Below are 10,475 nucleotides of genomic sequence, written 5' to 3'. Positions count from 1 at the left end.
CTGTTAGTGATACTGATACCTCTTGAGGGATCACATCCACTACAAGTTCCCTGATCTTATCTCAGCCTTTCTTGGTTCGGGTACGGATCCTCTGCTTCCAGTAGTACGGGCACATACTACCTTCCACATCTATCCACACCTTCTCCAAGGACTGCTTTGACTCCACCAGATCCCATTTACCACTGTTGACCACTGCTATCCTCATCCTAGGCTTACCCTAGAGGAAACCTCTGACTCCACCCTATTCGATCCTCAACTGCTGAAGGCCTCCTTGCAATTCCAATTAGCCATTACCTGACTACCATCACATGTGGTGAGGCTCAGATAATCCTTTGAGTAAAAGACTCGTCCTACAACGGTTAGACTCAAACAAGAGTTGCGCAATAGGGCCAAATCCAACACTCTGAGATTATTCAACCCTGATCACATGTGACGTGACGTATTCACCTAATGGCTAACTCTCATTGCTTAGAGTCCCACAAAGCGCAAAGCAAGCAACATTCGAACAAAAGGGAACAATTCTCTAGCAACTATATTCTCATACAGGAACTGCACTAGCATACAATGCTAAGCTCCTACTATCAGGCATAACCTAAACAGGCTATCCTGCTACTGTCTACTAAATTCTAGCATGCAATTTTCATAAACTGAAGCACATAAAGCAGGCACGTAAGGCATCACTCCTAGATCCTTAGTCCTATTCTAGCATGTTGTTCTACCGAACTGGTAAACTTTTCATAACATTGTATGGGTACTTTGGGGAATACTTACTTGAGCTCGGCCGGTCGCGCACATCACACACTTCGTTCTTTCTTAAATCCCTTTACTTAATCTTTTGGAAAACTTTTTCTTTTTCGAAATCCTTTAATCCCTCGATTTGAGTTCAGACACCCCTGAAGGCGTGTCCGAATCCCTCAAACCAGGGCTCTGATACCAACTTGTAACGACCCAAATTTCACGTCCAAAAATTTCATTTTTAATTAAACACTTTGCAAAACATTTATAAATATAACATTGTATGATCAAATCATTTCGCATCCATACATCGTGTTTGAAAACCAAAATACGAAATCAACCAAAAGTCAGAGTACAAATCCCAGAACAATCTCGGAAGGCGGAAAAACAATGTGTGTGTATGATGTGTCGCTACCACGCCAGCTCCTTCCCCTTCGAAGAAGAGGTACTTGGAACCAAAACTGAAAACTGTAAGCACGAAGCTTAGCGAGTTCCCCCCCCCCCTATCGTACCACATACCATACATTCATATAGTACACATACTGTCGGGCAATTCTGGGGTGCCCGACCTACCCGGTACGGCCATTCTGAGGTGCCAACCTACTCGTGCGGCCATTCTGGGGTGCCTTCCTACCCGTGTCAAGCCATTCTGGGGTGTTGACCTACCCATGTCAAGCTATTCTGGGGTGCTAATCTACCCGTTGGTCCTAAAAACCGAACTTGGGGACTATTCCCTTCCTACTACCCCTATCACATATAACATATCATGCCAGCATATAACATATCAGGTAGTAGCAAACCTAGATGATATCACAAAGACAATCATCTAACATACAACTCCTACTGGTGGGCCGGAATTATGGCCGTAGACCCACCGCTACTGGAAGGTAACTCACCTCGAAGTAGCTGCTGATCTGCACGGGAATTGTCTATCTGCTGCCGCTGCTCCGGAAATCCTCCGACTGCACTTCCCACGAAACACTTAATCAAACACTGCTAACTGACCTTAGGGTAAAATGAGCACCCTACCCATACCAAGTCAAAGTCAAGGTCAAAGTCAACTTCCAGTCGACCTGACTCGCCGAGTTGGCTCACCAACTCGCCGAGTCCCTATCCCTCCATTTGTCCTTATACTCGACTCTACTCGTCGAGTTATTTGTCCTTATACCCGACTCTACTCGTCGAGTTAGGCAATGACTCGACGATTTTTCCTTTTAAATGAACATCGATTGAAACTTCATCCGAATCGCCGAGTTGTATGAACAACTCGTCGAGTTCATCTTCAACTGATAAACAGGTCCTGCCCTTGACTTGCCGAGTTGTATGAACAACTCGTCAGGTTCATCTTCATCCATATGAAGATTTCCTTGGACTCGCCGAGTCTGCTCATGCACTCGCCGAGTCCAAGGCTAAAAATGAAAATATTTAAAGAGTTAATCACAAAGAATACGTACCAAAAACCAGGTGCTACACCTTTGACCGATACAAAAGTCCACCCTTTTTACCCTTATGCCCATCCTCTAACCTTTATATTAAGGGAATCTTTCAAGCCAATTCAATATAAATTGAAGTGATTCTGTAGCTGCAACACAACAATATACATGTATTTGTATGTTTGTATGTACGAAATTCAACTCCATTCATTTGCCTCATGGAATGAAATATCAGATTCCAATCTAAACATTACTTAAATGTTTGAAGTTATACTAGTATGTACAAAATTCAACTCCATTCATTTGCCTCATGGAATGAAATCTCACATTCAAGATATCTGAAGTGGCCTCCTTTTCCCAGCAAACATAACATTCACCAAGTCATCAAGCTTCAATATATTCTTGGAATCATTTACCAATATTTTGGTGATGGTGGAGTAACAATCAACACCTTTGTATAGCGAGTCAATCTCAATTGCAGTCTGAGTAGTTTGGGATAAAGTCTTTTTTTTCATTTCCTAAGATGTTCTGAGTCCCTGTTGTTGCTGATAAACGTCTAAAAGATCGAGTCTAGAAGATTTAACTAGGTGGAGACTACCAACATTTCTTAAAAACTATATGGTTTCTTTAATAGGACATACAATATGCCTTTCTTCTCTCATCTCCTTTCTATGCGTTAACCCTAAAGCCAACTGTATTCCTTGAATTTTATTTTGCTGAACCATATGATGTTCCATCTGCTAATACTTTGCATGTACTATGACTTTGAAGAGATTATTTGGATAACCTTGACAATGCACCTGACCATATTTGGCTTGAATCATAAGCTTTATCCATGTATCAACCTGTTGGGGACACTGGTGTATTTTGTTTAAGATCTAATGTTTGAGACGAATCTGATCACGAGTATTGTTCTTTCTTGCAACATTGGAATATGGTTTTGTAGGTATCTGGCTTTGGGCTAATTGTTTAATAAGAAGTTGTCCAGAGGGTTCCTCTTTAAGTAACATTTGTTGTGGATTCAAATGTTGTGATTGTAAATGTTGTTGTTAGTGATGGTGTTTGGTGGGGTGTCTTTTGACATCCCCATTTTCACGACCCAATAAACATATGAATAACAATCATAACATGCCTTACAACATAATATTATACTATGGCCTATACTTCTTAGAATCTCTCATCAGATCCATACATCACTATCCATGTACCTTCGTACGGCTACATGTGATACATAGAAATTGAGTGGTTCAGGCTTGGGAGAATGGTGAACACATAGGGTTTTCAACCCACAATAATATAACTAATTTTTTTTGATTATATATTTCACATAAAAAATAACTCGATTACCTATTCCCGTTATTCTCACTCCTTGATCCCAACCGATGACCTCAAGGGATCTATCCTAAAGGATCTATAAGTGAACAATGTTGCCTCAAGGATTCCTTATCAATGTGTGTCAATAAGACAACCATGTGGTGAACAGAGTACTCTCATGAATAGTTCATCCATACCTACAGGTCGTAGTCGTGTCTGTATGTGGTTCTTAATATCTACAGGTCGGAGATCTGCCCATGTACAGTTCAGTAACACCTATAGGTCGTAGACCTGTCCGCGTATGATTTATCAGTGCCAATAGGTCATAGACCTATCCACAAACAATTTATTAACATCTACAGGTTGTAAACCTACCCATGTATGATAGGTTGTCAACCTGCCTGTGTATGGCTTATAAACATCTACAGATTGCAGGTTGTCCAAATTTAACCAGACTTCTCTTGAATAGTCTATGGTCATCATCGAATCCCTACTAGGTGACTACAATGCTAGTACAATAGTACTATAAAAATCATGGCCTCTCATCATTATTTTCATCTATCTTCACCTCCCATTACCCTATATATTATAAGTATAAAAATACATATATGGTTAAATAAAAATTATGTCATATTGTTTTATCTAACACAAAATATCTTAATCACAGATAATAAGCACATATATCATTCAATTATCTAAATACTTCATATTTATGTGTAAGATAAAAGTAACCATGAAATCCCTTGTTAAAAGTAGATGACTGGTGATTTTGGCAACGCTCCGCCTAACACCTTATCTTTTCCTTTGATGTGAACTAGCTATGATTATCACTAAGTCTTAGTATTATATTTATTATGACTAGTGATAGTCTAGATTCATCAACAACACCAATGTCTATTGATCTATAATTGATAAGGAGTAACTAGGTAAGATCATATCAGAGGTAGGGTCCATTTGGTATACAAAGTATACTGTTTGGAAATCCCACTTTAAACACCTCACTAAATCTAGCCTAGACATCACCCCCGTAAGTAGAACAATAAGTATTTTGATATGGAAACCTACTTTTCTTATCGTGTCTTGAAGATCCCTCAAACTTCATTTTCTCCCAAATTTCAGCTTTTCCAGACCTTTTTCCTTTATTTGGGTGTCCACATTCTTAGCTACCTAGATGTTTGCTTTTAGAGTAGTTGCAAGCTTCACTGTCGGACCAAAATATGTCGGTAGGCCACTAGCAAACTTATTTACATCGGAAAGCTTAGTAGGAACCAGCTAAGGAACCAACTTTATCTTTTCAGTGAAAGCTGCAATAATAATTCTCACGCTGTGAGCTTATAGTTCTTACGTTGTGAGCTCTATTACAATGCCCCAATTTCGGAAGCTTCCAATCGCAAGTGATCGCAGTCGATAACCCTTTCGCAGTGAACACTAGTTCACATCTGATCCTTTCGCCATAATTCTACTTTCACATCTAATCCTCCTATATCCAATCACATCAGATTTCACTTTCACATCCAGTCGCATCGACTTTCACTTTGGTTTCGACATCCTCTCGTTTGGTCGCAACGACACTCATATATGATCGCCTCCATTCACATAGATTTTTTGTTCACAGCGACTCGTGGCTAGTTACACCCAATCATACGTTCCCATAGGATGGCTACGATCTCTTCTCTATTTTCAGGTTCAATCCTCTAAATTCCAACTATTGTTTAGTTTTGACCCTTTTCTTCAAGAATGTTCTTTTTGGATGCAAAATATAATTAAAATCAATTAGTACCAAATATGTTTGCATTTAACCAAATTATAGCTTAAAATGTATTAAAATAATGCATAAAACTGTGTATAAATATGACAATATCAAAATACCTCACACTTGCTTTTTGATTGCCCTCAAGCAAAACTTATCTTTTAATACATCACATATAACCATGTCCACCAATATGACACAAGTCAATCCAAATTGAACCCAATAATTATGCCTTACTTCAATGCATATCTTTGTGTCAAAATCCTAATTACCTCCCAGCTCTAAATACTTATGATCCTCATAAACGCTTTCCATTTATTTTGAACAACATTCATTTTATGCATCCCTCTGAATCCATCCCCAAAAATTTTTCTTAACCTTGAAATATTTTTGGTTAACCTCCCAAGCATACATATGGAAAAATAATATAGAAAGAAAAATTACAATAAAAGTAACTTTGTCTTTTGGCAATTTTTGCCTTATTCTTGAACTTTATTCAACTTGAGTCTTCAATATTTGGAACTTTTTGAATATTTATTCATAATATTTCTTGATATTTGTAGCTTTGGAGACTCTTATTCACTCAAACTTTTTCAACTTTTTTTCTTTTTCACAACTCACTTTTTTTTTCACTCAAAACTAGAAATCCTAAAAAGAAAAACACATGTTTAAGCAATGGAACTTAGCTTCAACCCTTATTGGTTAAAGATATTAGTCTAAAGTGCAATGACTAAATAAACTCTACTGAATAATTTCTGGTACAATGTGCTAAACTTTTTATGTCCCTCAAACTAAACATGTTTGCGTTTTTATTCCACAATTTCACTGAGATTGTGAAGCCACAAATACACTATAACATATTTTGCTCAACGAAATCTGAGGGTTCTTATCGAATCATCCCACATAATAATAGAAAACTTACCCATATGCAATAATATCAAAATTTTAGAATTACTAGATTTATTAGACTATTTTTGCAAGCCTATTAATTTTCAAAATTTTCTAGCATTTTTCTAGTTAATTATTCTTATGCTTGATATGCTTTTTTGACCCCTACTCCACACTTATTTCATACAATTCCATCATTGTATGCTATGAATGCAATAAAAGGAATAGACTCTCCTGGAGTAGTAGTGGCGATATCGAATTCTGATTGTTGTGGGAAAGCTCGAACATCTTGAATATGTTATTGGAACCGGACTTTTGCTTCCACTCGTGAATGTGCCGAATAAAATGTAAACCAAAGACTTGTATCTTCAAAAAGTGTGGTACATAAAATCTTCAAAGTAATGCATCATAGTGTGGGAAAGCATACGCCACGTTTTATATCTGATACCTCACGTCGTGAGAATAGAAATTCATGACGTGAGTCTGGAAAAAATGACTTCTGAATCGTGATTATATCAAGCTCATGATGTGAAGGATAAATCTCACGTCGTGAGAACTAGACCTTGGCAGATTGCAGTTCTTCTTTAAATTCTTTATGGTGGAAACCTCTATTTCCCTCTTAAGTCATTAAGACTTATTTTAAGACCCATATTTTTTTGTAACTCTCTCTCTTTTCTTATCTAATCGCACACAATTGTCACCCTACACTTATTAAAAAGTGTGCTCTTCAGTTTTAAAACTCTAACTCTCTCGGCTCTCTTTTTTCTCTTAATATTATAATAATTTTGCGAATACGAACAAACATTTGGTTGCAAGAAAACACACCAACATTCGGTTACATCACTTCAAATAATCAAAATAAAAATAAAAACACACCAAAAATAAATAAGAAATATAAACTAAAAACTAAAAAAAAAAGGATAATAAGTCATTCATCATCTCTGTCTCCATGCGCTCCACTCGACCCGACCCCAAAGTCGCGGGATGCCCAAATTTATTCCCAAGATAGAATATATGGCGCTTGTGGTGGCATGTTGGGTTGGCACTCAATCTCAAAAATGCATATAAATTCCATTGGTTGCTTGGTTTTGATAATGTATGACACCTAGAATGTTATCCAAATAATACCCAACCCGATTTTAGAAAGGGTCGGTGGGTACACCTCCAACGGGCATGTCCTGGAATTGTTGTGGTTGGCTTTTCTCTCCTCGTCCTCTCACATTTCGGCATCCTCGTGGCCTCGACTATTCTTCGAGTTGCTGAAGTGACACTACTTCATCGTTGACTGGGATTCCCCAATGTGTTCTAATATTCACTATGACACTCATCGACTCCAAAAAAACTCAACGTAAGATCATTTCCCTCAATACACGTCATTGTACGAGTCACCCGTGGAACAAACATACCATAGGATCTTGCCAATCGGGTGACAAAGTGACCACCCGCTATTGGACTTCCAACTCTTGAACTGACTGCCTTCCCCCCCCCCCCCCCCCCCCCCAGGTATTATGCAATAAAATAGGGGATATTATAGCAAACTTCTTGCATGATTATACTCCATATGAAAAATAAATTGAGACTTGTGACCTTATCTCCATGTTTTTATGGTTAATGGAAAATATCACTAGGCAGTGAATTAGGCGATGGATGGGAGACTGGATTTGGCTCTCTTGAGATACCCCCGAATGATATTCTCCATTAGCGATAGTTGACCAAAAACATACCCATTTACCTCGGCATAATAGTCGCTTGCAGCCGCCCTAAAAATATATCAAAAATAGGAGACATCGCTTCGTGTTTCTCATATAATCCCATTCTCCAAGATAATTCGGCCAAACTACAATCTCAATATTCTCCACCAAGATGGAATACTAAAGCACTTGCATATTGAGGATCCACTATATTCGCTTTAAAGGAAACCGTTGAGAAAAATCAACACACAACTCTTTGAAAACCGGTTCTTTGATCGAGAATAAATTCTTCCATCCGTAGCATGTAAAAGAAACCCCATTTTCTACAAACACCTTTGTGAGGTACAACTGTAACCTCTACAAAATCCCGATCTCATTAAGTTTGGCCTAGTCAATAGTTGGTGAAATGGCAAATTCCCATTTATAAAGCCGTCCCAGTTTGTTTGTGTAATTATTCAAGATATCTCGTGGAAGATCATCCAGAAACTCATAAAAGGGATGAAAGCTCGATACATCTCCTTGAGGCTATTGAGGTACTTTTCGGACCCATTACACCTTCAAAATAAACAACAAACCAAACCCAAACCAAACACCACGACAGTTAATACTAAACAGAAAACGAGTATGTTGTTAACTCAATTCTCATGTCGTGAGTATTATAGTTGATGTCATGAGCTAGGTTCGGCGATGGCTTTAACATCGAGGAAAAATCGCACCCAAATATCACTAAAGTCTTGCTTAAGGAGTGATTCTAAGACCAAAAATCAAACATGCACCAACAATTTCGGAAGAAATCAGACCAATTTCGACATATGCAACCTAAGAACAAACCCTTGACTCTAAATGTTCAAAATCAGCAAAATAAAGAGTTTTTAAACAAGTATCGCATACCTTAGTTAAAGTTGGAACACAAAATCTAGAAGGAAAATGCTAAGTTCAGCCGCAAAAGTCAAGTCGGGACGAGGAGATGATTTCGTTGAACTCAAGCTGTAAGTGGTAGTAATAAGTTAGTCAAATGGTTATGTTTGGGAAATAAAAAGTATATGGTTCCCTCCGAAACTCACATCGTGAGTTTTTTGCCCTCATGTCATGAGTTCTAAAAAGTTGAAAAAAAAGGTCATTCTTTTATTCCCCACTCTACAGGTTCTTAATTCCACATCGTGGTTCTGATTAATTGCAAACACCATTCAATTTTTCTTTTAAAATTTTTCACCACTCATAAATTGAATCCCACACTTGATTTTTATTTTAAATAGAAGATGACTAAGATGACTATCCTAAAAATCAAATAAAAGAAGTGCATAACTAACTAAAAGAAAGGAAATGAAAATGCAAATCGAGTTCGTGTTGCCACCCGAGAAGTGCTTCTTTTTGAGGAGTTGTGAGTCGGACTCCTTCCCGCTCTACGTTGCGTTAGTTGAAAGCAGAATCTCCTTATTATCCTTTTCTTTCTTCCACCTCCTCTTGTAAGCTTGAACTCGTCTTATGTACACTTTCTTTGAATTTTCTTTCTTCGTTTGGTGGTCGCAAGCTTCATGCTTTCTTTTAACTCCTTGGGATTTATCTTCATTTTTTAATGGTGTCTAGATCTTTCTTTGTTATTGTGCCTTGCGAATCAAGGAGTTTCCTTGTTGTAACATTCACCCCATCTGTTGAGGACAATTTCTCAAAAGGCCTTTGTATCTTTCCCAAGCTTCGTATATGGATTCTCCATCTTCTTGTTGAGAATTAGCAAATCTTTTTCTTGAGTTTGACAATTTTTGAAGGAGGAATAAATTTCTAGATAAACGCTTCATGAAGGTTTTGCCAGGTTCTTATAATTCTAGGTGTGAAAGACTTCAGCCAAATTTTTGCATCTCTAGTAAGGGTTACTGGAAGCATCCTTAGTAAAAGTGCATCTCTTGTAACATTTGGAACATTGAAATAATTAGCAATGTCCAAGACTTCATCAATATGTTTGAATGCATCTTCGTACTATTTCCCATAAAATGGTATGTCTTTTAGCATCGAAAGGATATGTCCTTTTACCTCAAAACCCGTTGCAGCTGAAATTTATGGTGGAACTTAACCTAGACCATTGTCATTTCGCAATCTCTTCTTGTACTCCTCCATTGTCACGGTCGTAATGTCTGCCATTTTTTGTTCCCTTGCTTTTTATTTCTTCTCATGAATCTTCCTTATTTTTGGCTCGTACCCGGTTCCATTCTAACCTAAAGTCTTCTCAAAGAGCTCGAATGTGTCAAATTGGAAAGTGCTACTTGACTTGTCGACCTTCTTGTCCTTCTTTTTTGTGGAAAGCTGAATTTGGATTTTTAAGTGGTGGAATTATTGGAGTTATGGATCCTTGGGTCATAAATCACTGTGATAAAAAAAACAAAAACGCATAAAAACGAACTAGAAAGAAAATAATTGAAAAAATAAAAAGTACCGAACTCACATCGTGAGAACTGTATAATCAGAAAAATAACTTTTGTAGAAAATTAACTTGTTGTGGTTTTTACCCTACAAAAATGATCAATTAACCTAAATCAATTAAATTAAAAACTAAAATAGTCGTTCTTCGGCAACGGCGCCAAAAAACATGATATGTAATAAGTATACCTATCAACTTTTAATTTTATAAACCTAACTACTTATCTACTAATACACCTATAGGTAGTGTAC

General features: G+C 37.5%; 1 non-coding gene across 1 annotated transcript; it reads left to right on the top strand.

The window, feature by feature from the left end:
* Positions 1–9,453: 9,453 nt before the first annotated feature.
* Positions 9,454–9,563, top strand: LOC111906211 (small nucleolar RNA R71). Its single transcript, XR_002855131.1, has one exon. It is a non-coding gene; the product is annotated as a small nucleolar RNA R71 (small nucleolar RNA).
* The last annotated feature ends 912 nt before the right edge of the window (positions 9,564–10,475 follow it).

The sequence above is a fragment of the Lactuca sativa genome, chromosome 7, assembly GCF_002870075.4.
Source record: "Lactuca sativa cultivar Salinas chromosome 7, Lsat_Salinas_v11, whole genome shotgun sequence".
Lineage (NCBI taxonomy): Eukaryota > Viridiplantae > Streptophyta > Magnoliopsida > Asterales > Asteraceae > Lactuca > Lactuca sativa.
The sequence above is the reverse complement of the archived record's forward strand: the minus strand, read 5'-3'. Positions and strand labels throughout refer to the sequence as shown.